This window comes from Camelus ferus, chromosome 26 (genome assembly GCF_009834535.1).
Source record: "Camelus ferus isolate YT-003-E chromosome 26, BCGSAC_Cfer_1.0, whole genome shotgun sequence".
In the NCBI taxonomy this organism is placed as follows: Eukaryota; Metazoa; Chordata; class Mammalia; order Artiodactyla; family Camelidae; genus Camelus; species Camelus ferus.
In genome coordinates this window covers 12329476-12355156 of record NC_045721.1, presented here as the reverse complement: position 1 = coordinate 12355156, position 25681 = coordinate 12329476, and the positions used below count along the sequence as shown (strand labels likewise).

Genomic DNA, 25681 nt, shown 5'->3' with positions numbered 1-25681 from the left:
TATTAATCACTTAGGGAAAATAATACATTGAAGTAGATGCCTGTGATTTTAAGAACAAACAGCATTCTTAGTCATTAGGACCCTAAATCAATGTAATCAAGCATAGAGAGAAATGTAATGCCTGAAGGAAAGACAATATTGTACATGTTTTGAAAAGTTATATCACAAGAGTATTTTACGTCGTATGTTAACCATCCTAATCATTACACTACCTTTTTGTAGTTACTGTTTTTATTAGCTTAAAAAGAGAAAAGTGTCTCAAATATGTAATTCTCAAGTATTTGTATATTTACCAGGGCAGAATCAAGGAATACCAGGAATTTTTTCCTCCTGAAGGACCTAGACCAATTTCTGAAATGAACGGTTTGCCTAATTATGTCCAGCTTCTGCTGGCCTCAGTCATCCCTCTTCCAGGTACCCGGTGCTTCAGGCTGGGGCCAATTGTTGCAGTTCTACCAGGCCAGCTCCACTTGACAGTGCCCTGAGTTCTTATTCAAAAGACCATCCCTGCAAGGTGTTGGCCTCTACTTCTCAAAACCATGAGTAGCCCATTGTTAAGACTGTCAGTGGATACCAATGGTTTGATTGACAGGGAAACATCTTTGAAGTTTCTCCCCTTCTAGGCATATTTCAAAATGTGATCTTCGGTAATAAAGCCTTTAGTTGTCAAAGAAATAAATTTAGTCTTGAGTATTTAGGAATGAGAGTGATAGGATACAATGAAGTATAGGATTCTATTAATACTAAGAGTATAAAAGTGGAAAATTCCTCCATCCTAGCACTACCTACACCAGTCCATCTTGTATAATGAAAACAGGAGATAATATACATTTGTTTCAATAAATATAATGCAAGAACTTGTTCAGTATTTCTAACTTTGTAATACTGAGCAAAGCACTGAAGAGATGGATAACCATTTTATTAATTCTATGATTACATAAAGTTATTCAAAATATGATATGACTGTAGCTCAGTATTTCTATTTTAATATTAAGACGATTGTAATGCAATAAAATGACATATAACAGAGCTCACTAAAAGATAAAAAGTAGAGCAAAGTAAATAAATTAGCAAAATAGTGGTTTCTGACTTCATATTTAGGTATTTTATTAGTGTTATAGCTATATGACTTACCTGAAATTAATGAGTCTGTAGTTTATAAACTGAGCCAAGCTTTGTTTCTAATGAGGCTCCATTTGTGGGACCTCAGAATTGCAGGTGTATTTGAGTTTCATATATAATAGACTTACTGAATATGCAATTTTGCATTGGCATTAATAAGAAACTTGTCTTTGGAAATTTGGTTAATGGGGCATAGTGTTCACAAATGTAAGGTTATGAGACTAATTATCAGAAAACATCTGGTGGTAGAAAGCTAAATAAAATTTAGAGGTCCATATGTACACAGAAGATTATTTACTTCAGTATTAGGGGCCAGATGATATCAGAGTGAAACCCAGACTACTAAAGGACAACGCTAATTGCCCGGTCATTGACTAGAGGGAGATAAATTGTTGGGATCCATTACTTATGATGATGATCTTGGTCTTTTAGCTACATTACCTTTTTTCACTTAAGCTTCACTTTGGATTATGTGTCATTTTTATGTGTAGTTTTGGAGAAATTCCAAGTCAGACAATGCATACATCAGAAAAATAAAGCACAGTGGGAATAGAAAATTGAGTATAGAAAAAGGGGGAAGATGAACCAGCACAATTCTTCTGTTTCTAAAGTTTTTATTGGACTCCTGACAATATACTCCTCATAATGAGGAAACAACATTTCCAGAATCTCTTAAAACTGTATTAAGATTGCTATCAATCCCTTAACTTGCAGTCTTTGGTTAAAATATTTAATCAGGTTTGAATTCATTTGCAATCTTTCCCCCCAATATAACTATTGTATGGAAATGAGTCTTTCTCATTCCTTATTGACTGAAAGTGAGTTTAGTCTTCTTTCAATCACTCTTAAGTTTGATAAAATTATTTGAGAATACTTTGTAGTGGGCACTACCATCACTAAAGCTTGCCCCATCTGTTTTTATGCTGTCTGTATCCGTTACCTTATTAGGTTACATGACATTATTCTTTATTGCACATATGTGAATAACTACCAAATATATAATTCTAGCTTTTCTTCTCTTTTTCTTCAATCACTAGAAACCAGCAAGCTAACCGTTTCTTGGCTGTGTCTACCTAATGATGATGCCAATCTCAAACTGAATGTGAATTTGCCACCAGGAACTTTCAAGAAGCTAACAAATAATCTATATCTGCCTCGGTTTTTAGTTTTAAAGGCAAATAGTAGCCAAGTTCCCTTTCAACACTATTATTCCATATTTATAGATTTTTTCTTAATTTAATGAAACTAATCAACTTTCCTTCAAAAGTCGGCACCTGTTTCTGTTTTCTCACCCATAATCAATTGATCATGTAGAATAACTATAACTTTTTTGAGTGAGACAGTAAATAAGTCACATCAACTTTTTAATAACCTCCTTAAAGCTCAATGAAAATAGAAATTATCTATGGTATTCATTTGTTGAAATGATATTGATTACAAAGGGTACAAGATGAATGCAAACAATGTCAACTACTGAAAATTAAACATGCTTTGTTGAGTAGTTTTTGGTTCTTAGGAGCAAGTCGTTTCAAAAGAGAATGCATTTAGAATATAAACAGAAGAAAGCTGCTTTTGTGTCAAATGGAAGTTCATGAGGTCAATGGCTGAGCATAGAAAATGAACACCAAATGCACCTTTTCAAAATACACCTAAGAAGTTTCTTTTTGTGCAGAGTATTTCGCAGATTTAGGAAAATGTTAGTAAAGTCACAGTGTAAGTAACAAGAATAAATAGTTTTGAAAGAGAATCTGATAAATGTTTCAAGGAAATAATACTATGTGGCATTAGAAATAATTTAATAATGATTACGATCTTTAATGGGCTTTCTGGCCTCCTTCCATTTTCTGATTTATTGTACCTCTTCCACCCTACTCATTTTGTAATTTTTATGGTAACATAGTAAAAGCTTTTCTATGGCAGAACATCAATAGATCTGAAATTATACTTTTCTTTCTTCCTGTGTTGCCTACATAAGCAAAGTAATCAATATAAAGAAATATTATTTTACCATAATTGAGCATTCACATATGGATATATTTCAAGAAGCACAAAGTTACCTGACATATACTAAATAGTGATGCTGAGTTTTGGCTCAAAGCCTTGCAAGGTATAATTAGAAAATTTTAATGCTCGTCTGACTTACTAATTCTACATCCGTCTAGCCTTCAGAACTAGAGATATTTTCTGTGCATTTGCTACCAGGGTTACACCCACCATAGTTTACACCCTCCCTAGTGCTATCTTACGTGCTAACCAGCAGAATACTAAAACTTACTGCAGTTTTATCACGCGTTCTGTTCTATCCTTGGTATTCCCATCCCCTAGGAAGTGTATTTTTGGATATATTAATGTAACAAATAATGATCCAGCTTGGAGAAGTAGTTTGCATTCGGAAGAACCAGGCTTACACCTGAAAAACTGATTTGGCCCATATTGTGTCATTTTCAATATAAGTTCAAAAATTTTGAATATTATTTGTTATGAATAGTCACTTTAAAAAATGTGAGTTGAGAGTGGCACAGTAGTATTAAAGATATGCTTTGTGATGTAAATTAGCAATAAACTAATTAATGGGTACAAGCAGAGTGTGTCTAGAAGATACAAGTATATTTAATGTGTCTATGTTTGGTTTCCTGGAAACAGAGATGATCGTCTGGGTGCAGAAATTATACAGGGGAGTGGTTTTGAGAGGCACACATGTAAGAGAATAAGAAAGCAGGAAGACAGGGCTGGGTCAGGGAAGAAGCTGATCCTTAATGCCCTGCTTCACTTATCCTCTGAGGACCATCTCAGGGACCCCACTGCTGCTGGGATTTCAGGATCAGTTCAGAGGTTCTGAGGAAGCAGAAAACATCAGAGTGAAGAGCCTGGGCTCTGGTGCCAGACTCCGTGAGTTTAAATCTCATGCAACCATTTACCAGCTGTGCGATTTGGGTAAGACAGTGAATCTCTCTGTGCCTGAGTTTCCTAAGGGTGAAATGGGCATAATGATAATACTTGTCTTGTGGAATCATTTTGACGATTAAGTAAGTTGATGTCAGTGAGGATCTTAGCATATTTTAAGCACTCTGGGAGTGCTACCTGCTATCATTAGTAGAAGTAACCTTAGTTTCTTAATGGGAGAGCAAGCAGAAGACAGTCTTTGCTCAGAATCACCCTAATTTATATGGATGATGTAGATGATCACTCGAGGTAACATTTAATTCTAGCATCTTAAGTTTATTAAGCGTTATCACTAGATTTATCAGTGTCGGCAGGTGCTTCCACATGTCCTGACATTCATGAGGCTGCTGCTGGGTGATAAGCACAATTAAATTACCCTCAGCATCTGGCCTTTTAACCAGTCACTGACAGGACATTAAGGTTTTATATTTGTTCCCTCTGAGTTTACTGACATTCCAACAGCTCATTAATTCTGATAAAAAAAAAATACAATTCTAGATGTGAATATTTTAGATGAACATAAAAATGAAGAGTGAATTTAATGTCTTCTATTAATTATATCATTTTACATTGCTATTTATTGAATATATACATTAATAAACAATCTGAACTCTATAATATACATCTTTATTTATTAAAATGATCAGTTCTCCCCCAAATTAAGTTACAAATGTAAAACAATTTAAATGAAAATACTAATGGATATTTTGCCATTGGATGAAACACTTCTAAAATACTATTTAAAAGAAAAGCCAAGAGGATTTTATTAAGTGTACATCCAATATTATAAGAAGAATAACTAAAACAGTTTGGGATTAGAAATATCAAGAACAGTAGAACATTATGTAAAACTGAGAAAGATACCATGTGTCTTCTAATTCAATGTAAGTTAAAGATGTCCTTTCAGATCAACAGGGAAGTGAGAGGTAGAAGTACTTATTTAAAAATGAGGTTGACATAGTTTTTTATCAGTTTAGAGGCAAACTTAAATCTGTGTCTTTATAAAATAAAACAATAAATTGACAAGGAGTAAGGTTTTCTTTTTAAATTTGAAACAAATAATGGAAAATATATTAGAAGAGCTATATGCCTTTGTATAGAGAAAGTCTCTCAGAGTATACTCATATCAGAAGCTGCAGAAGAAAACATTCATTGATTTACACATGCATGAAAGTTAAAATTCTTCTGAAGGTCAATAGTCCATAAACAAAGCTGAAGTTATCTAAATATTAGCATAAGTACCCTTTCATCTGAGGTTTTAATGAAGGCTTCCAGTAGGTGGCATCATTCCTCTCAGTCTCTTGGAGATTTTGTGTTGTTGGCATGTATTTTCCCCAGTGCCTTCCAGTTTTGAGACCCCTCCCCCCCAACACACACACACCCACTTCTGTCACTCTGATGATACGGATGTTAGATCTGTTGTTTCTGTTCCACAGTCCTTGAAAATCTGTTTACTGTTTTGGTCTCTTTCTTTGTCTTCATGCTCTTCTAATTAAGTAATTTTATTAATCCATCCTGAAGTTCACTGATTCTATCTTTTGTCATCTTCACTCTATTCTTAGTCTATCCAGCAGGTTTTTGTTTTTATTTTCATTGTACTAGCATTCAGTTCTATAATTCCAGTTTGGTTCTTTTTCATTACTTGTATTTCTTTTCTTAGATTTTTAATTAGCTTCAGGAGAATTTGTACTTGCTTGTAGTAGCAGTTTTATTATAACTGCTTTAAAATCCTTGTCGGTGAATCCCGACACCCAAATCATCTCATTATTTTTGGCTTCCGTTGATTGTCTTGTCCCATTCAAATTGTGATTCCCCTGCTTCTTGGCGTGATGAGTAGTTTCAGATGGCATCCTGGACATCATGGATAATATCTTAAGAGATCCTCAATCCTATTTTAATTTTTTATCTTATTGAGTAGTCACCCTGTTTAAATTTAGTGTGTAGGTTCTGTATTACTTTGGGAGATGTAATTCCAATGGCATTTTGGTTTTTCTAAGCCCTTGCTGTGTTTTTCTGGACTGCTTTTTTGGAGGTTGTTGGTGGGGAAGGAGAGGCTCTTGACTCTGTGTAAGCTCCTGCTTGACCCTTATTGGTGTCACCTGAGGGAGCAGAAGCCTTTTTCTGGGTCACGCTGTGTTCCTAAGATGGGGTAAAGATGCTGAAGACGCTAGGCCCCCGAACACAGAGCGTTTCCTCTGGCTTGTTCACTAGCTGCGACTTTCTTTCAGGCTTTTCATTCAATCTCTGCTGGTATTGCCAGGAGAGGAGGAGCCAGCACAAGCCCCTTTCTGCTTCTGGGGGAAAGATCAAGGAACACCAGTGCCAGGCTGCTTTCTGCTGTTAGGTGAAGGGCTGGGAGATGCTGGGCTGGGGCCGCCCTTTGCTGCAGGATGGAGGACTGAGAGCGTTGGCTGCTAAGAAGTAAAGACAGTTCTAAACAGTGCAGAAGTGGCAGATATAAGGAGCAGCCACTGAACTACAACTGAGATGAACCCAAAGAGGGGTCTCCTGCTCCCGCATCCCTGGACTGAGATCCAGAACTTGTTGGAGAGGGCATAGTGGTGACTCAGTAGATGACAGAGAAGTCATTATGTTGACATTTCAGTGGTACTTTCTGGACACCGGCCCTCTTGATCTTGCCACGAAACTACCCAGTAGGGTAGGTGCTAGGGAATTATGTTCATAGGAGGAGATGTCTTACTTGACATCAAGCCCTTTGTTATGAATTCACTTGTAGAGGGGTGGAGGGAGTGTCAAGGGAAGCTGCTGTTGAACCTGGTACTGGGGGAGCTGCATGTTGGAAATCGTGTGTGGAAAAGCTGTGCTGCAGGAGCCGGACACAAGAGCAAGTGCGGAGCATGGGAGCCTGAGAGCCGGCACAGCAAACCAGGAAGCAGGACACACGTGACTCCAGCGTGTCCCTCTAGCGCCTTCTACTGAACGTATCATGCTGCTGGCAAAGGAAAGTTGTATAAAGGGGCCAGATCCATTTTCACAGAGCAGGTAAACAGTGAATTTAGAGCTGAGAAGCAATAAATGGCTAGCTGGCACACTCCTTATGAGAAACAAGAATCCACGAACACATTGTTTTGTTGTGATGATAGTATAGATTGAGTTGGATTTCTCCCAGTTCAACCCAAAGAGATTTGCCAAGTGCAGTCAGGAATGGTGTTGGACTAGACTGAGAAATACTGAATAGAGGAAGATCACTTAATGATTATTGCAGTGATCCAGGCTCACAGTTAAAATGCAGTTATCTAACTTGTGAAAGTACAAAAGAACAATGTCTAGGACGTAGTGACCACAAAGTAAATATTTTTTTAAATAAATGACAATTAAGAAAAACAAAAAAAGGATAAGTTACTTTTTTTTTTTTTAGGTAAGCCAAAGTAGGGGACAGTTCATGGTTGTTCCAAGGACTTGATCCTGATGGTTTGGGAAAACGGTGATGCTTTCAAATCTTGATATTGATAATAGGAAACTATTTTAAACATCAAAAGCATTACAATTAGTTTGAGAATATAGTAGTCATTTTAAGTAGAAGAGAGAAGTAAGGAATATATTTGCTTAGATAAAAATTATTTTATAAAAAGTACTTAATTTATTTCATAAGTAATTCATAGATAAAATGAGCTAATTATATTTTCACTTAATCATACAAGTTATAGTATTTAAATGAAAATATAAATTAATTTCAGCTTAATTCAAAATCCTGAATTACCACCTTGTGAATATCTTACAGTCCTAGATTTTTACTTGAAATCAATGCAATTATTGTTTTTAAAAACAAGTGATACATACATTTTAAAACATATTTAATCATGTTAATTATCTATATCACCTTCAAATTATCTTTCCTCCATTAAAATCAGGATGAAACTTGATCATCTGAAACTTCCCATATAGCTGATTGGTTGACTGGCTGACTTCCCTCTTAATGGATTTCAATAATAGATTTGTATTATGTTAAGCTACACATGTTTTGTCAGAAGTACTTTGAAAATGGACATTTAAACTACTGTAGTAAGTGAAAGTCGATTGGATTTAAGCAGCTTTATTTTCTCCTTTTAGGAAGGAAGCTTGAACAGTGCATTGTACTGTGTATAAAGAGAGTTCAGCATTTTCTGCCTTATTCAGGGGAAAGGAAATCTCCTGGGCTGTGTGGTACTCTGCTTATCACTCCTCCCAGCCAGCTTACACTCACAGTAGCCACATGGTCATACCTCCCCAAAAATTGCATTTCAAGTGCCAATTCTTATGCAAGATGGTATAAGGTTTGATCAGAAGAGAACCAGCCTCTGCTCTCCATAATTCGGAAGCAGGTGAAATGAATATGCATGTTCCTTCCTGAAATATTTAAACATCAAGTACTTATTCCTTTGACATCCACATATTGTTGGCCACCTACCTTTCATTTAGGAGTAGAGCAGCACCCCATAAACAGAAGAATCGGATTGAATATTTTAAATGTGTTCCTAATACTTTAACATAATAAAGAAGCACTATAAAAGTAAGGAGGGATCTTAAATATAGAAAATTAATTCCATGCTGTGTAATTCAATACTAGGACTTAGAAAAATGGAAACCATCAATATTCTAGGGAAGAAAGGTTATGTATGATTATTTCATTTCTGAATTCTTTGTTATTATATATCATGTGTTTAATAAGGCTAAAATGATTACAAAAGATCGTAATGCCAATCTGTAGTAGTGAAATAATTTTAAAGATAACTAAAAACCTGTTGATTTATTTCTAATTCAGCTCCTCAAAACTTATCAAACCATTCTATTTAAACTGAGCAACTAGTTAAATACAAATCAGCTACTTGAATCTTTTTTTTTTTAAGAAAATCAAACTACCACTCAAAGTAGTTTAAGCAAAAAAGAAAAATAGAATATATTAGAAAATTAACTTTTTTTTGGAGCAATTTTCTAGAATTTCCTAGAAGATGATTGTTTGCACTGTAGGAAGTTTGGTTGTTGATTTTTAAACATAAAGCACTAAATTAGCCAGTTAAGTAACTTGTATTTACCTGATTGCTCAACACGTATAGTGCCCCGCGGACATATCAACAAACCAGACGTGAACGACTGAATCAGGGGTTGTGGCCACATGGCACGTGCCCTCCTAGGCAATGTACTCACTTTGCTGTGCACTGAAGACCAATGGGGTTTTTCACAGACGTTCTAGTGTCTATAAGACTCAGAGTCAGCCCAGCCTTAGGGAGGGTGCAAAACCAACCAGACTGCCTGCATGACAGAGGTAGGTCTGGAGAAAGATTATCTTGTTTACAGAAATTAAATGGCATTACCATTTCTAAAAACAGATAATTTGTAGTAAAACTTGCATCAGCTATATTAGGACGCAATAGGGTGCAAGCCAGAGTTGATGGCTTTTTACATGAAATGAATCCTACAAAAATAGGCAGAGTGGATCCTTTCCTAGTAAAAGTTATGTCTTAAACTTGGATACCACCTAGTAAAAGTGATATCATAAACTTCAAGTCCATATTTTCAAACCTCATGGGAAGAAGTTATCTCGAATAAAAACAACTGCAAAGCTAACTTCAAATGCTCCACAACTCTTCATTTGCAGCTTAGATATTTTTCTGTATGTTTTAGAATTTCCTGATTTGCTTCATTTAACTTTTAAGTGAGAAAGTTTGTGTATCTATACACTAATGTATATAATTATTTCTGTATGCATTTTTTATTCAGCGAGGGGTGAATGTACTGAATAAATGACTGGCTGTAAAACATCTAGATAGTGCTCAAAATAAATGTTATATTTACAGCATGAGGCCTGATGTTATAAAAGACAATCTCTGAGTTTTCTTACACTATAATATAAACATTAAACAGAAGATAATGCTAGCGCATACTAATGGAATAGAGGTATTATTTAGCCCATCCTATAAAGGTGTATAATGTTCTTTAATAGAAAAGTCACTTTATGTACTTAGAAATACACAAAGATTATTTGTATTTAGAGATAAAAATTTAATTAGATAGTAATATAATGGAAAGAGAATTAAACTCGGTAGTAGAAAAAGTGGATTTTAATATCAACTATGCAACTTGTTTAGTTAAATTCTCACCATTTTTCTAAAGCTGGCCCTAAAATTATTTCTGTTTAAAATAGAGAAGAAGACAGTAGGGTTATTATGAGGAAGATTGGGCGATTTGCTCTTTTGTGGAAGTGTCTTGCTAAATTCTGAATACTATTTGATAGTTTATATTAACCTAGTGCATTTGAAGAGGATTATTAATTTCAAAAACCACAATCTAAAATAGCATAAAATTATTATACCATTCAGCTATACTAAGCTAGTGACTACAGCTGAGCCTTAAAATTGGATCTGAGCTACGTGGCAACTTAGATTAAGAACAAAAGATGATTACAAACAAACAAAACATCTTATATTTGATTATATAATTCTCCAGGTCAGATTAAAATAAAGCGTACTAGCTCGTCTGGGAAGAGAAACTTCTCCTCAGGCCCTGAACTGTAGGTTTATCCCCACATAAGGAACATCAGATGACACAATGGACAATGTTTTGGACCATAGTTTGGGGGGAAAATACTGAAACATCTATCAGTTGAACATTTCTTATATAACCTTTACCTAAAAGTCAAGGAATAGCATTAAATTTTAACTCTCTCAAAAGCATTTTATCGAGTTGCTAGGAAAATACGATCCAGGTACATTGCTTTTTGAAGATTTAACAATATACAAAAGAAAAAAAAAACCCTAGAGAACATTATATAATGACTAGTTAGCAAGTTGAGGGGGAGTCTGTTTCAAATGATGTCTTAAGTGAATCTTTGACAAGTATCATTTTGTAGTCTGCTTATAGACAGATTCTCTTTTTGAAAATTACAAAGATGCTACTTTGGTACCTAGTTGATTAAAGGCTGATACATGTGATTTTTTTAAAAACAGATTTATATTATTTTAGAGCCCTGATAGGGAAGTGGGTGAAAAAAAATCAGTCTTACCTTTACTGCTGCAGAGCAGGTCAACACTGGTTTTGAAAGATTTAGGAAGAATTCAAATTCACTCAAGTTAGATTTAGGCTTCTCAAATAATCTCTTTCTTAAATAAGGGGACAGACAGCAATTCTACAATTCCATGTTCAGAGTCATACTGGTATTGGTGTAGAGACGTGGTGTTAGCCAAAGAGAATCTGTTCAGAATGAAATGAGAAGAACCTAAAAACCAAGATTAATCTCCAAGCAACAGAAGTGAGAGAAAGAAGAAAAAGCCAGTTACCTTTGTCTTTTTCTTACCATGCCACATTTTTCCTTACTGGGGCAAAGTTTCAAAAGTCTGGCAAAGAAGGACAGAAACTAATGCCAGATCCAGATTCTCCAGCAAAACAAAAATGACTACAGTTTCCACAGTGCATTAGACTCTCTCTACCCTCCATATATTTTCAGATCTTATCTTTTCTGCTTGAAACACTCTTCTTCTGACTTATTCTAGGTGACTTTTCCAGTAGTCTTTATACCTCAGTTCCCCCTAATACCTACCTGATACACTTGCCCAAGCTGTGTGCCCCTGTGATTCACCCTCTCCAAGTGTCAATGGTATTCTGCTGTAATTTTCTCATTCTTTATCATAATCCTCACTAGGCTATAAGGTCCTTAAGAACAAGAATCATGTTTCGTTTGGCATTCTCTTTCTGGTACTCACCTCCAGTGACCTCCAATGACCTCTATTCCTCTTCACCCAAACATTCCCATGGTAAGCTTGGACCTTGCCATCCCTAAAAATAAAGTCAGGTATCTAATGTTCTGATCAAAGCACATTATACCACTATTGTTGCCCAAAAAAGTATGCAAAAGAGAAAATTTAGGATATCAAATTGATATGAGGAAAACCAGAATTTATACCTATATGTGTGGGAGAGATTTGTGTAAGGTGATGTGAATCTTATAAATTATCTGTATGAAAATCAAGAGGAACAGATTTGTAATAAATACTTAAAAATTGTAAAAGTTCTTAGTTAACCAGAGTTAAGTGACTAGTTCATCCTTTGCTCCAATAAAATAACTCATTTATAAACCTAGATAAGAAAAGTTCCTCAACTCTCTTCTTGTCTTACAGCACCTACCAATTTGTTTTGTATTGAATAGTATGTATTTAATATATCTTTGCTGATTGGACTTTAAAGCCAAATCAACATAAATGTGTGATTACAAATATTAAAGCTTCAGAGAAATGCATTTTTATTCTATTTTAAAATGTTTCAGGGGAGATCATTAAATCACTGGGTAGTGCACTAAACAACTTAAGTTTTAGAAAGAAGGAGATGAGTTTATATATACAAAGGAGGAGCTCAGCATAACTTCCATATTAGATTAATGCTGCAAAATCACCAAGGGGTTATTAAGCCTTTCATAAAATATCTTGGAAGGAAGTAAAACAGAAAATCCTTAAACAAATGTTTGCATATATTCTCACATTCACATAGCTTTAGAATAAAACTTATTAACATCAATCTGCCTTTCATCAGTGTAGGATATTAAAAGGTTCTCCTAGTATGGATTTTTTTCTTATTTTTTTCCTTTTGTGGGACTCAGTAAGAAATTGGACAGAGTTGATAATTACTACTATGACTTTTGTAACAAATTTCCACTAACTTAGTGTCTTAAACCAACACAAAGTTATTATTATACAGTTCTGGGGATCAGAAGTCTAAAATGGATTTCAGTTGGCTACATCCACGGTGTTGGCAAGGTTGCTTTCCTCTCTGCAGGCTCTACGGGAGACTCCATTTCCTTGCCTTTTCCATTTTCCCGAGATTGCCTTTATTCCTTGGCTCATGGCCCCATTCCATTTTCAAAGCCAGCAATGGTTGGTTTAAGTCTTTATCGCTTCACATCACTCTAGCATTGACTTATCTTGTGCCTCCCTCTTCAAAGTCGAGGGTATTCTTCCTATTTTAAGGTCAAATGGCTAGCAGCCTTAGTTCCATCTGCATCATTAATTCATTGTTGCCATGTAGCAGACTATATTCACAATTTCTGAAGATTAGGATGCAGACATCTTTGGGGTGGCATTATTCTGCCTACAACAGTTGAGGTCATTACAATAAAAGTGTTGCATGCATTTTGATCTTTAGAAAAGATATTATTCCTTGATCAAAAAACATACCCAACAACTTCTTGGAGGAAGATCTCACTAGTTATACTTCTAATAACCATAGGACCCTTGTTTCTAGATACACATTTCTTGAATACATGAGACTGTGAGAAAAATCTCTTGAGCATTTTTCAACTTTCATAAATGGAAAAAATAAAATAAATTGTAAATTGTAAGAAAACAGATGTACTTGGATGAAAACTTAGAATATATGCTAATTAGAGAAGCATTAATAGCTAAACAATGTTGGTGATATGAATTAATAATATCAAAATACTGAGCTGATACATTGAGAAAGAATTTTAGATATAAAACTAGTCTTATTCACTGGAAAAAAATGTTTAAAAAGCAATATATAAAAGCTTCCACCTAAATAAAATTATGGAAAGGGAGACCTTTAGCTCATATAAGGGGATGATAAACTTACGGTAAATTGCAAGCCCAGTCATCAAAGTTATGTTCAACCTCATGTCTGCTCATGCACTTACAAACAGATGGTCCTTAACCCTGATTTCCATTCTGAAAATTTAGTAGGTGACATTGTTTTAAAATTTTCTTAATGAGAGCTGCAAGCTAGTGAATTTAAAGGGGTTAAGCATCCCTTAATTTATATAAATTTAGAAGCAGAAAAATGTGTGAGAGGAGAGGTGTCAGACAGTAATAAAAGGAAACAGTGTATTGATAGCAGCCACTGCGTACTGAGAATCTACTAGACCTGGGCAGTATGCTAGAAAATGTATTTTCCAATTTTTTTGTTTGTTTTTTAATGTATTTTTATTGAAACATATTCAGTTTACAATGTTGTGTCAAATTCTGGTGTACAGCACAATGCTTCAGTCATATAGGAACATACATACATACATTTATTTTCATATTCTTTTTCACTGTATGTTACTACAAGATATTGAATATAGTTCCCTGTGCTATACAGTATAAACTTGTTATCTATTTTATATATATTAGTATCTGCAAATTTCGAACTCCCAATTTATCCCTTCCCACCCTTTCCCCCTCCCAATAACCATAAGTTTGTTTTCTGTGTCTGTGAGTCTGTTACTGTTTTGTAAATAAGTTTTTTGTCTTTTTTAAAATTATTATTCTGAAAAGACACAAACAAACCAAGGAAGAACAGAAATCAGAAACCAAACCTGGACTTGGCAGTTTTCAGGTCGGCATATGAGAACCTTAGAACAACACCGGTGTGTTCTAACACAAGCAAAAACCTCAACAAACTGAAAAGGCAACAACTCTTCTTAAGATCTGTAGGAGAAGGGAAGTCACAGGGCAAACGATTGCACTCAGTTGGACAGACCCGCAGGCAGTTAACAGAGAATCGCAACTTCTCCATGAGCTAAAAACCTCTGAGAGAACCAATGCCAGGGCTAGGAAAACCTGAACTGTAAGGATGAACTGGGGGAGCCCAGCGTATACAACCCCTTTCATCTCTGAGGAGTATTCCTTTGTATGGATTTAATAGTTTGCTTATCCTCTGAGCAGTGAAAAGACATTAAGATCTTTTCTGGGTTTTGGTGATTGTGAATATAAAAGCTTTATGCATACAGCTTTTTAAGTAACTGGAAGTTTTCCTTTGATTTGGGTAAATACTAGGAGAGGGATTACAATGTCTTATGATTAGTGTAGGTGTAACTTCATAAGGACATTTCAAACCGTTTTCCTAATTGGCAGTTCCATTTTTTATTTCCCCCGTGTGTATGACCATCTCCACTTGCTCCGCGTCGGTGCCAGAACTTGTTCTGTTTTGTTACGTTTTAATTCTAGCCATTTGAATGTGTATATAATGGTTTTAATTTGCATTTCTCTAATGACTGTGATACCGAATTTCTTTTCGTGTAGTTATTGTCTATTTGCATTTCATCTTGATGGAATGTCTGTTTAAATGTTTTTGCACCTTGTATTTGTGGGTTGTTTTCTAAGTATTCAAACTGGAGTGTCTTTTGTATATGTTGAACAGAAGTTCAGATATGTATTTCATATTTTCTTCTAGTCTGTGGCTTCTCTTTTCATTTCTTAGCAGAGTATTTTAAAGAGCAGATGCTTTTAATTTTATGAACTTGAATGCATCCATTTTCTAAAATGGATCATACTTTAAATGACATCTCTAAGATACCATTGATTCATCCCAGGTTACAAAGATTTTCTTCTATGTTCTACTCAAAAAGTTTATAGTTTACAATCCATTTTGACTTTTTGACTTAATTTTTATATATGTTGAGAGGTAGGGACCAAGTTTCTTTTTTTAAAGGAAGATCTGAATGTTTCAGCACTCTTTGTTGAAAAGACTATCCCCCCTCTTTTAAATTGCATTAGAATCTGTGCCAAAAACCATTGATTTTAATGTATGCAATTCTATCCCTAGGCTTTCTATTTTGTTACATTGGTCTGTGGATCTATCCTTTTATAAATACCACACTGTCCTAATTCTTGCAGGATTCTATGTGACTCTTCATAGTAAGCTATTAAATTAGTTACTGTGATTTGTCCAACATTGTTCTTCATAAAAATAGTTCTGACTGTTTTAGATTACTTCATTTTCCGTAAAAATGTAGGATCCATTTGTTAATCTGTACAAAAAAATTCTTGCTGTGATTTTTGGGAATACATTGAATATTGCAGGTCTTTTGGGGGAATGATTGATATTTTAACAACACTGAATCTTTCGATCCATGAACATAGTGTATCTCACCATGTATTTGCTCTTTGTCTTCCTTGGTTATTCAGATATTTCAGTATACTGAACTTGCATGTGTTCAGTTAGATTTAAACTTAACTCAAGTAATGTATTTTGGTGCTGTTATAAATAGTATTACATTTAATTTAAATTTCCACTAATTCATTGCTAGTGTAAACACATCCACTTACTTTTTTTGTGTATTGATCTTATACCCTGCAAACTAGCTAAAATCACATTTCTTTTAGTAGCTTTATTTTGATCTTTTTAGATTTGCTGTGTAAACAGTCATGCCATCTACAAACAGAAATCCTTTCCAAACTGTATGCAATTGTGTTTTTGTTTTTATTGTTCTGGCTAGGACTTCTTAGCCAGACGCTCAGTCAGAGTAGTGAAAGGAGACATTCTTGTTCAGGCTTTGAACATATTGTTAGCTTTAGAATTTTTATAAATACCCTTTATCAGAAAAAGAAGTTCCCTTCTGTTGCCGGTTTACTAAGAATTTTTACAATAAATGGAATTTGAATTTTGCAAATGCCTTTTTTTTTCCTAGCTATTAAGATGATTGTATGATTTTTCTTATTTAGTCTGGCACAATATAGTGAATTATACTGATTGATTTTTCAGAAGCAGAACATTGATTTTCATATGTTATCCTGAGATAAGCATCATTAGTTATGATGTATTTGCTTCTTTATAAATATTGCTTGATTTGATTTGCTCATATATATGATTACCTCATTCACTGAAAATGTAAGATGTTCTTTATTCAGGCGGGATATTGGCCTGTGGTTTTTTCTTTTTGTAATATCTGTCATGTTTTGGTATCGGAATAATACTGGCCTTATAATAAGTTGAGAAGTGTTCCTTCCATTTCTATTTTCAGGAACAGTTAATCTAGAAATGATCTTATTTCTTGCTTAAATGTGTAGTAGAATTGGCCATTGGGCAAGTAAAGTCATCTGGACCTCACGTTTTCTCTAAGGAAACTTTATTAATAGCTTTATTGATGCTTGTTTTACATAATATGAAATACATTGATTTTAAATGTATACTGCAGTGGCTTTTAGTAAATTTACAGAATAGTGCAACCATTGTCACAATCCCATTTTAAATCATCTCTATTACCTCCAAAATGTGTCTTCCCCATTTGCAGTCATTTCCCTTTCCTATGTGCCTCCCAGTCAACCAATCATGTATTTCCTCTGCAGTGTATAAATATGCCTTTTCTGGATATTTTATATGAATGGAATCACATAATATGTGGTCTTTGCGGCTCATCTATGTGCTGGCGAGTTTTCAGGGACCCATTACTTTTATTTCTGAATGTCTTCCACTGTGCACCTCACTGCACTTTGTTCATCTGCTCACCAGTCAGTAAATCTCGGGGTCACTTTCCACTTGGGGCTGTTAAGAACAGCCCTGCCGTGAAGATCCACGTACAAATCTTGGCGAGCACTTAGGTTTTCATTTCTCTCGCGTAGAGACCTAGGCGTGGAATTGCTGAGTTGTGTGGTGAACTTGTGTTTATTTAAAACATGACCAAGTTGTTTTCTAAAACAGCTGAAAATTTTTGCATTTCAAGTTTCTCTACAGACTTGCCAACATTTGTTATTGTCTCTTTTTAGGAACATTCCAGTGGGTGTGACGTAGTATCTCCTGTGGCTTTAATTTGCATTTTTTTCCTGACCAATATTGTTGAGCATCTTTTTATGGACTTATTCAACATTCTTTCTGGGGGTGAAATGTCTATTTAAATATGTTCTTTTCAAATATTCTGTCTCTCTTTAGTCCCCCTTCTCTACATCCTCCAGAAGCTCCAATTACAAGTATGTGAACTCACAGGGAGTTGTTTTAAATAGCACTGGTGTAATTTTCAATTTTTTAAAAAAGATTCATTTTTCTCTTTGTATTTTATTATAAATCAGGTTGACTTTTCTTTCACGACATTCTAATCTGCTGCTAATCCTATTTTTGTGTATTTTTCATTTCATTGTAGTTTTCATCACTACAAGTTTGATTTGGGTCTTTTTTAAAATCCATGTCTCTAACATTTGGGCATACAGTTATAATAACTCTTTTATTGTCCCTTTCTGCTAATTTAAACGTCTTTTTCAACTCTGAGTCACACTTGATTAACTATTATTCTCATTATGGACCGTGTTCTTCTGTTTCTTTTCATGCCTAGTGGTCTTTCAGTGTTTGATGTGTGGCATGGTACATTTTACTTTTTTTTGGTACAGGGTATTTTTCGATTTATATAAATAGGCTCAAACTTTGTCCTGGCTGTAGTTAAGTTAACTGAAAACATATTTGCCCTTCAGGGTCCTGCATTTGATGTTTATTTGGCAGATCTCTGGCTTTGCTAAGTGTAGGGCTAAGTACTTCCTAATACGACTCGAGTCTTTCCTGCGTCGTCTAACCCATGCCCCATGAATTACGTTTGTTTTATTTGTTTTTGCTTTCATCATTTTCAAATGTGGCAGGTACTATTCCCAGCCCTGTGTGGATGCCAGACACTGTCGCCTCTGTTTCTTTCCCTGAGCCAGAAGAGTTGTCTCACATACTTGCCCTCATATGTAATCTGCTGATTATTTGAGGGGGGTCCTCTTAGATCTCTGGAGTTCCTTTCTCTCTGCATCTCTGTTCTCTTTGGTACTCTGTCCTGAAATCTCTACCTGTCATAGTCTCTGTTGCATCTCCACAAGTCAGGAAGTCTTCTGAGTTCCACCTGGATTCCCTTTCTCAGCACCACAGCCTGGGAACTCCCTTAAGCAGTAACTTACAGTAATTGTGTGATTCCTCTCATTTGTTTCTGTCTCTTAAGCATTGCTGTCCATTGTTTCCTGAAGTCCAGTGTTTTGAAAACCATAGTTTCATCTATTTTGTTCTTTTTGTTGTCCTTTCAGATGAGAGGGTAAATCTAATCCCAGATATTCCACCATGGACAGAGCAGCTTATTGTTTTCGGAAGCTGGCATCCCTCTGAAAGCTTAGAGCTCAAAACATGGCTTAATATTCCAGCAATGTATGACCAAAATATGTGGCACACTTATCCTCTACTATTTATATGACACTCTTATTCATTCCAGCTACGATTTCACTAGACTTCTGACAGCAATTTCATTATACTGACTGAGTTTTATATACAGGGTGATTTTACTAGCAGGGGTGATCTTACTCTGGTCACATCTGTAATTCACATCCACAATCACCCGTCATAGGATGCCTATAGTAAAATGCAATAATCCAGACAGATAGAATTCAAGGCCAGGTTTGAAGCTGTCTAAATAGAAATTTAGTTCGCCCAATACAAAGGCTATAAGAGACTTTGTCTCAGGATGTTTCAGTGTCCCTCTCAAGAACATCACTTCCAAAAATCCTAGAGCATATTTTTTCCTTTTAGTTAAATACTGATATTTTGTGTGTGTGTGTGTGGAGAAGTACAGTAATTCTTAAAGGTGCAACATTTCTAGAACCTCTGTTTAATAAAGATGAACATGACAGCAAGAGAGAGAGAATGCATAGGAACTTAAAGAATAAAATAAAGAGTGAAGAAATTCAAAATTTATGAACTCTTCGACATGGTTGGGATGGATGAGTAATTTATTGATTCAAATAATTGGGAAGTTCAGAGTTAGATTAGTTTGTGTCTGACTGGATCCGACTATTTATAATTTCAGGAGTGTCTCTCTGACCTTCTCTTTCTCTTTCTTTCTTTTTTTTTTTTTTTTTTCTCCATTTCATTGATTGGCTGAATTCTTAGGCTGACTTTCTCCATGTTGGAAGCATAGCTAGCTTTAAAAGTTCAAGTTTATATCATGCTCAGTGTCTGTGATTTCAAGAGAAGAATGTGCCTCTTTTTCAAAACTTAGAGCAAAAATCAGGAGACTGTGTGAATCACATGCTTGTGTATGGATTAATTCCTCTGGTCAGAGAGAAAAATACCCCATGAGAACTGAACCACTTCTAGAACGTCAGCCCCACGAGCCCCCACAGACTAACTGTGGGGAGTATATTGTGAGGAGAGGAAACTGGGGAGCAGTGGCATAAAAAAAAAGGGTTTACTCCAATAGTAATCAGGGATTGTACATTGAAACCATAGTGGCATACCTTTTAACACTCAGATTGGTAAAAATAAAGTCTTTTAACACTAAGTGTTTGCAGTGATGTGGAGCTACAGGAACATTCATCCTTTCTTGGGAGGAACGGAAATCAATACAACCAGTTTGGAAAGCAACTTCTTATTATCTAGTAAATTTGAAGTCCATATTGTACTGTCCAGCCACCCCACCCCTGAGTTTAAGCCCTAGAAAACTCTTGCCCAAGTGCAGAAGGAGACTTGCACAAAAACATTTATAACATCGTTGTTATGGATTCTGATATCTCAGAAACAGCCTAAAATATTTTCAGTGGAAAATGGATCACTGGTTTGTAGTATTTCCATTGATAGAATATAGCAGTGAAGCTGAATAACCAGAGCTACATGTATTGAAATAGATGAATTTCACAAATCTAATTTGACAAAAAAATCTTTAAAAATACAAATAACATGAGTGTTGTGCAAAGATGCAAAATTAAGAAAAATGTTTTAGGAATACATACATAAGTAATAAAGTTATAAAATAAGAATGATGAAAATTCACTTCAGGATAATGTTGACATCTGGAGCTCCCTGAGGATGAAGGGACATATGATTAAGGAAGGGTTACACTAAAGATTTCACCTATTTTGGAAATAGTAGCTATTTCTTCAATGGGGTGGTAACATTATTTATACAGATGTTCTATGCATACTTTTTTAATAAACTTTTTAGAAAAGGAGAATAAGAAGCAATAGCATGTGATCATAGGGATAGTTTAGATGGGCAAGGAAGTGATCAACAAGGCTCAAAAGTACAAATGGTGGAGGGTCGTGGAATTCATTTCAGTTTAAAAACACACTTTAATTAGGAATTACTGTGTACAAGGCACGTGTCTAGACACGGGACCATAGCGAGCCCAAGGAGGGATACAAAGGTGAGCATAACCTCAGAGTTTATATAATTACCTAATTTGCTGGTGGAAGGATGGCTGCTCCTTAAGTTCGAAAACAAGAGAGTTCCTGGGGGTGCTGGGTTGGGGGAACAATGACTGATCTCTGGCAAGATGCCCTGGGGACTGCAGATGCCCGAGGCTCAGTAGCCTTTCTTCTGAGACAAGCTTCCCAGCCTGGTCCTAGTGACCTTCTTTTTATTCTACTACTTCTTGTCCTCTTGTCCCCCAGAACACTCAGAGTGGACTTTCCATGTGTGGATTTTAAATGACACACAGCGTGTAAAATAAAATAAAGTACAGGCTTTTTTATATTTATGTTTCAGGAAAGCAGCTTACTTGGTTTTGTGTTTTTCCTGACCCATGATAGCTCTACGTCAGGAATTTCAGAGCACTGTATTTAGTTGACTGTATTGAATCTTGTTTTTGTTTTTCTCGTAGGAATTTCTAATCTTTTAATAATGCTTTCCTTCAAGACCTTGAAAATATTGACAGACATATAAAATTCAAGTTACTCATCCTGCCGTGCTTGAGGAAAACACACCAGAAATCATCAGATACATTCATTTTGATCTTTGCCTTGTTTTCTCTAAGTCGGTACTAACTAGTTTCAAGAGGTCCCGTGGAAATGTATTGTTTGAGCCCTTTTAGAGATTTTTATTGAAGAAAATTTTCCAATTCATGTCTTTACCTGATATAACTAGAAAATGCAAAGCTCCTTAAATCAATAGAGCCTCTCTCCTTGTCAGCAAAACATGCCTTTGGCTACTGGATAGACTGCGAGAAATGTAAACATTCCGAAAAGGGCAGTTGAGCCATCTCTGAGGGAAATAAGAAATTAACACTGTTGTTGTTTTTGTTTGTTTATTTTTAAAGACTCTGTACAAAACCTTAAATGAGCTGGAGAAAATATTTGGATGTGTATTGAACTCTTCAATCTTTTTGTTAAACTTATGATTTTGCTTACTATTTTCTCTTTTTCCTGCCAATTCTCAGCTGCTCAGTGGCTGTCACCACCTACTGGGGGTGGAGGCTGATCCCAAGTTGCTGAAGCAGAAGCCTAAAGTTGGGCCTGAGGTGGCCCTGTTCCCTTTAAGTGTGTGTTTCCTCCTGTCCCAGCACTGGGATCCTTGCCAGTTCACGCACACACACACAGACACACACACCCACCCACACACACACACACACTCTACCCAGAGGGAGGCGGTGCAGAAGCAAGCAGAGGCTGTGCAGGCTCTCAGTCTTGTCAGCCAAAGACAGAGGTCTGAGCTGCCCTCGTGGTGCTGCGTGTGCACCTGCTCCCATTTCCCTCACTCTGCTCATATGCAGCCTGTGCTGCAAGTCTCCTTTGTCCCTCACAGCTGGGCCCTGTCCCTGGCCTCTGCCATCCCCACCCTGTGTGGCGCCACAGCACAGGGCAGGTGGGGCCCGAGTGGACTCTAAGCAGGAATCAAGGTACAGGCTGTGGTGGAGAAGCTGCCCTCAGAGATCTGGGCTGCTTCTGCTCTGCTGCCTGAGTAAGTGCCAGCCGGAGCCGCCACTGCCGCACCAGGCTCTGCCCTGGGACCGGGTTACCTCTGGATCCTGCAGCCTGCGCAGAGTCTTCTCCCCATTAGTGGTTGCCCGGATCCAGGGCCACGCTGTGATGTAGAATGAGTGGGGCCAGAGTGTTTGCTCAGCTCGTGCTGGGGCACAAGTCAAGGTGGTCACAGGAAACCCAGCGTCTCCTAGAGCAGTCCCCTCTCTGCCCTCTCAGCCCTGCCTGCAGGGCAGGCCAGTGTGCGCTCTCCTCACGATCAGAGTCCACGCTTCCCGCAGCCCTTCTGTCTGTCCCAGCGGTTCTCCAACCAGCCAAGGTGATGGCCTTCCCTGCACAGGACTGCAGGACTGGGCACCCAACCTGTGGTTCTCACCTCTCGCTCCCCAGTGAGGGTGTCCACCTCTGTATTCTCCCTCTAACTCTGAGTCCCCTCCCAGAGACACAATCCGAAGTGGATTGTTTTTCTTCCTTTCCTACCCAATTACCTATGCATCTTCCTTATAGCCTTGGTTGTACAGGAGTCCTTCTGCCAGTTTCCAGTTCACTTTCAGTGAGAGTTTTTCCGTCTGTAGATGTATTTCTGATGTGTTGGTGTAGGGAGGTGAGCTCCACATCCTCTTACTCTGCCATCTTGATCAATCTCCCTCCTTTCTGGTTTCATACCTGACTGTTCTTTGTTTGATTTTGAAGTTGCTGACATGAACTTCCTCAGAGATAATCCTAAAGAAACATTTAGTCTTGATACTTTAGTTAGCAAACTTGTGTTTAAGGTAACTAATAAAATACAGAGCTGCTTGGATAACCCTTCTCTCATGATCTATTTGCTAAGGAATCAGAGCTCTTTACCTGGAGACATTCAGACATATATTGCTTTCCTGCAACTCTGGAAGCATCTTTGATTGAGATAAGCTTGAACTAGACATCACTGCCCCTCTCAACAACTCGATCCTAAGTTGACCCGGCCTAGAGATGGGTCACTTGAAACCTGAAACACAGAACAAGACAACACACAGTGTATTAAGATATAAGAACTTCAGTTTCATATAGCCTAATATATTAACTTTAAATATAAATATTCACAGCAATGCAGTATATGTCCAATTATATACATTTACTGTTTTCCATTTGCAGAAAATAATATACAGAAGCACTGTATATTCAAAATTATTTTCTGATTTAAAATATTTCCTTACTATCGATGCATTGCTAATTGCTTGCAATTTTGCCTTCTGTAATTATACTAATATGTGGAATAAAGTGTATTCTGCTGTTTTAATTTATGTATCCTGTTTTCAATTGGATGATTCTGCACCCACTCATTTATGGGCTAGATGCAGCTCTTCTATTCCAGGTGCATAAATATTTTCTAATTTGCTTATTTTCTTTAGCTTATTTTAATGTAATTAAGATTTCAACTCACTTTGCCACATTCAGACACTTACCTTATGTTTCTGATAGTTTCTGTCAGCATGTTTATGTTAATAAACTATCTCACATATAATAATATTAACTATTATGCCGAGAAAAGTCTTGCTGGTGTGTGTGTATGACTTCAGTGTCATTAAAGTCAGTGATACATTTTGTGGATCAATTCACCCAATAATTAAACATATTTGAAGGAAGCAACATAGTGTACAAGTTAAGGTTTTGTGTGTATAGTATCTATAATATCTTTCAGGCAGTTCAGATTTAATTGAAGATAAATTGAAACACAGAAGCCTCAAACTCCATAAATCACTTTTATCAACACATCTGACCTCAAGCATGGTTTTTCGAACATCATCCATTTGGGTTATGATGTTTCAGAGATTAAAACCTCAGTATCAGAAAGTTGGACCACGATTAGAAGAGAGACACGATCAACTGAACGTAGGCTGCTGAAATGTTTACAAGATCAAGTGTAATGACTGTGACCAAGAACAGTAGGGCTTTCATGGTTCCTCCAATATTGTCATTAAATTCCCGTAAGAAAAGTTATTTCCTTAAAAAAAAAGATAACAGACTTTAAAATACAATTCATGCTGTTTTGAGCTTGACAGCTCGCACGGTTAACACCAGTTTTATAGCACTTAGCATTGTCCTAGTTGAGGCTTTTCAAATTTTCTGTGTGGACCTGAAAACATGTATGTAGTTTCAGAATATAAGAAAAATATACATCTTGTTTTCAGAGAAATTTTCCTTCATGTTATCAAGGTTTGGAACTGATGTCTTCTTACTGAGTGATCTTCAGAAGCTATGATGGTGGGGAGGTGTAAGTTACCAAAGCCCATGGACTAGGATTGAGAGTAGGGCTGATGTGTGCTTGAGGACCAAGGAAAGGGGAAGAAAGCTTACGTCTTGTATTGATTCACATCTAGAACATTCTTTTACTAAGTGTGCACTAGAAATAAGACACAATTTTAAATTTGGAAGGTATTGTGGAATACAAGTACAATCTCATGTTTTGAATGCCTGGGGGATCATAGAGTTAACAAAAATGGTAGCACATTGACTGGATGGCTTTAAACAACAGAATTTTATTTCTCACGGCTCTAGAGGCTGCGAAGTCTAAGATTAAGGTACCAACAGACCCACTTCCTGGCTTGCAGACAGCCAGCTGCTCTCTGTGTTCTCATTTGGCAGATTGCACACAGAGAGAAAGCAGACTTATTTGTGTCTATTTGTAAGGGCACTAATCCCATTCATGAAGGCTCCACCCTCATTACCTAATTACCTTCCAAAGACCACATATCCTAACACCATCACATTATGAGTTAGAATTTCAACGTGAATTGGGGGCGTACACAAACATTCAGTCCATAGCATATAGAGAAATAAATGAAAGGAAACATGCACAAAGTGTGATGTGACCAGTTCCCTGAGTGGACTGTATTGCACCTGACAAGAGTTTCTGATGTGGATAGCAGAGGAAGGCTGTTCCAGATCTTAACAGGAGGGGAAGATATAGATCCATATGCCAAAACGTTATGCCAAAAGAAATAAATTAATGTTATGAAAATAGCAGTTCCTCACCCCTTGACCACTTTGATCTTCTTGCTGAAGCTCTCCTAACTTTCATATTATGTTTTCCAGATATGGGAGCTGGCTTTGTGGACTGTGCATGGATTAGTACGCAAAATTTTTCAATAAATTAAATTGGAAATAGATTTTCAATTCCATGATGTAATTATGTTTATCTAATATTGTATTTTAATAAATTAAGACAA

At 36.4% G+C, this 25681-nt stretch overlaps 1 protein-coding gene across 2 annotated transcripts in view; it reads left to right on the top strand.

The window, feature by feature from the left end:
* SGCZ (sarcoglycan zeta) overlaps window positions 1-25681 on the top strand; it is a 680068-nt gene that overhangs the window by 613852 nt on the left and 40535 nt on the right. The gene's annotated exons all lie outside the window — the stretch shown is intronic.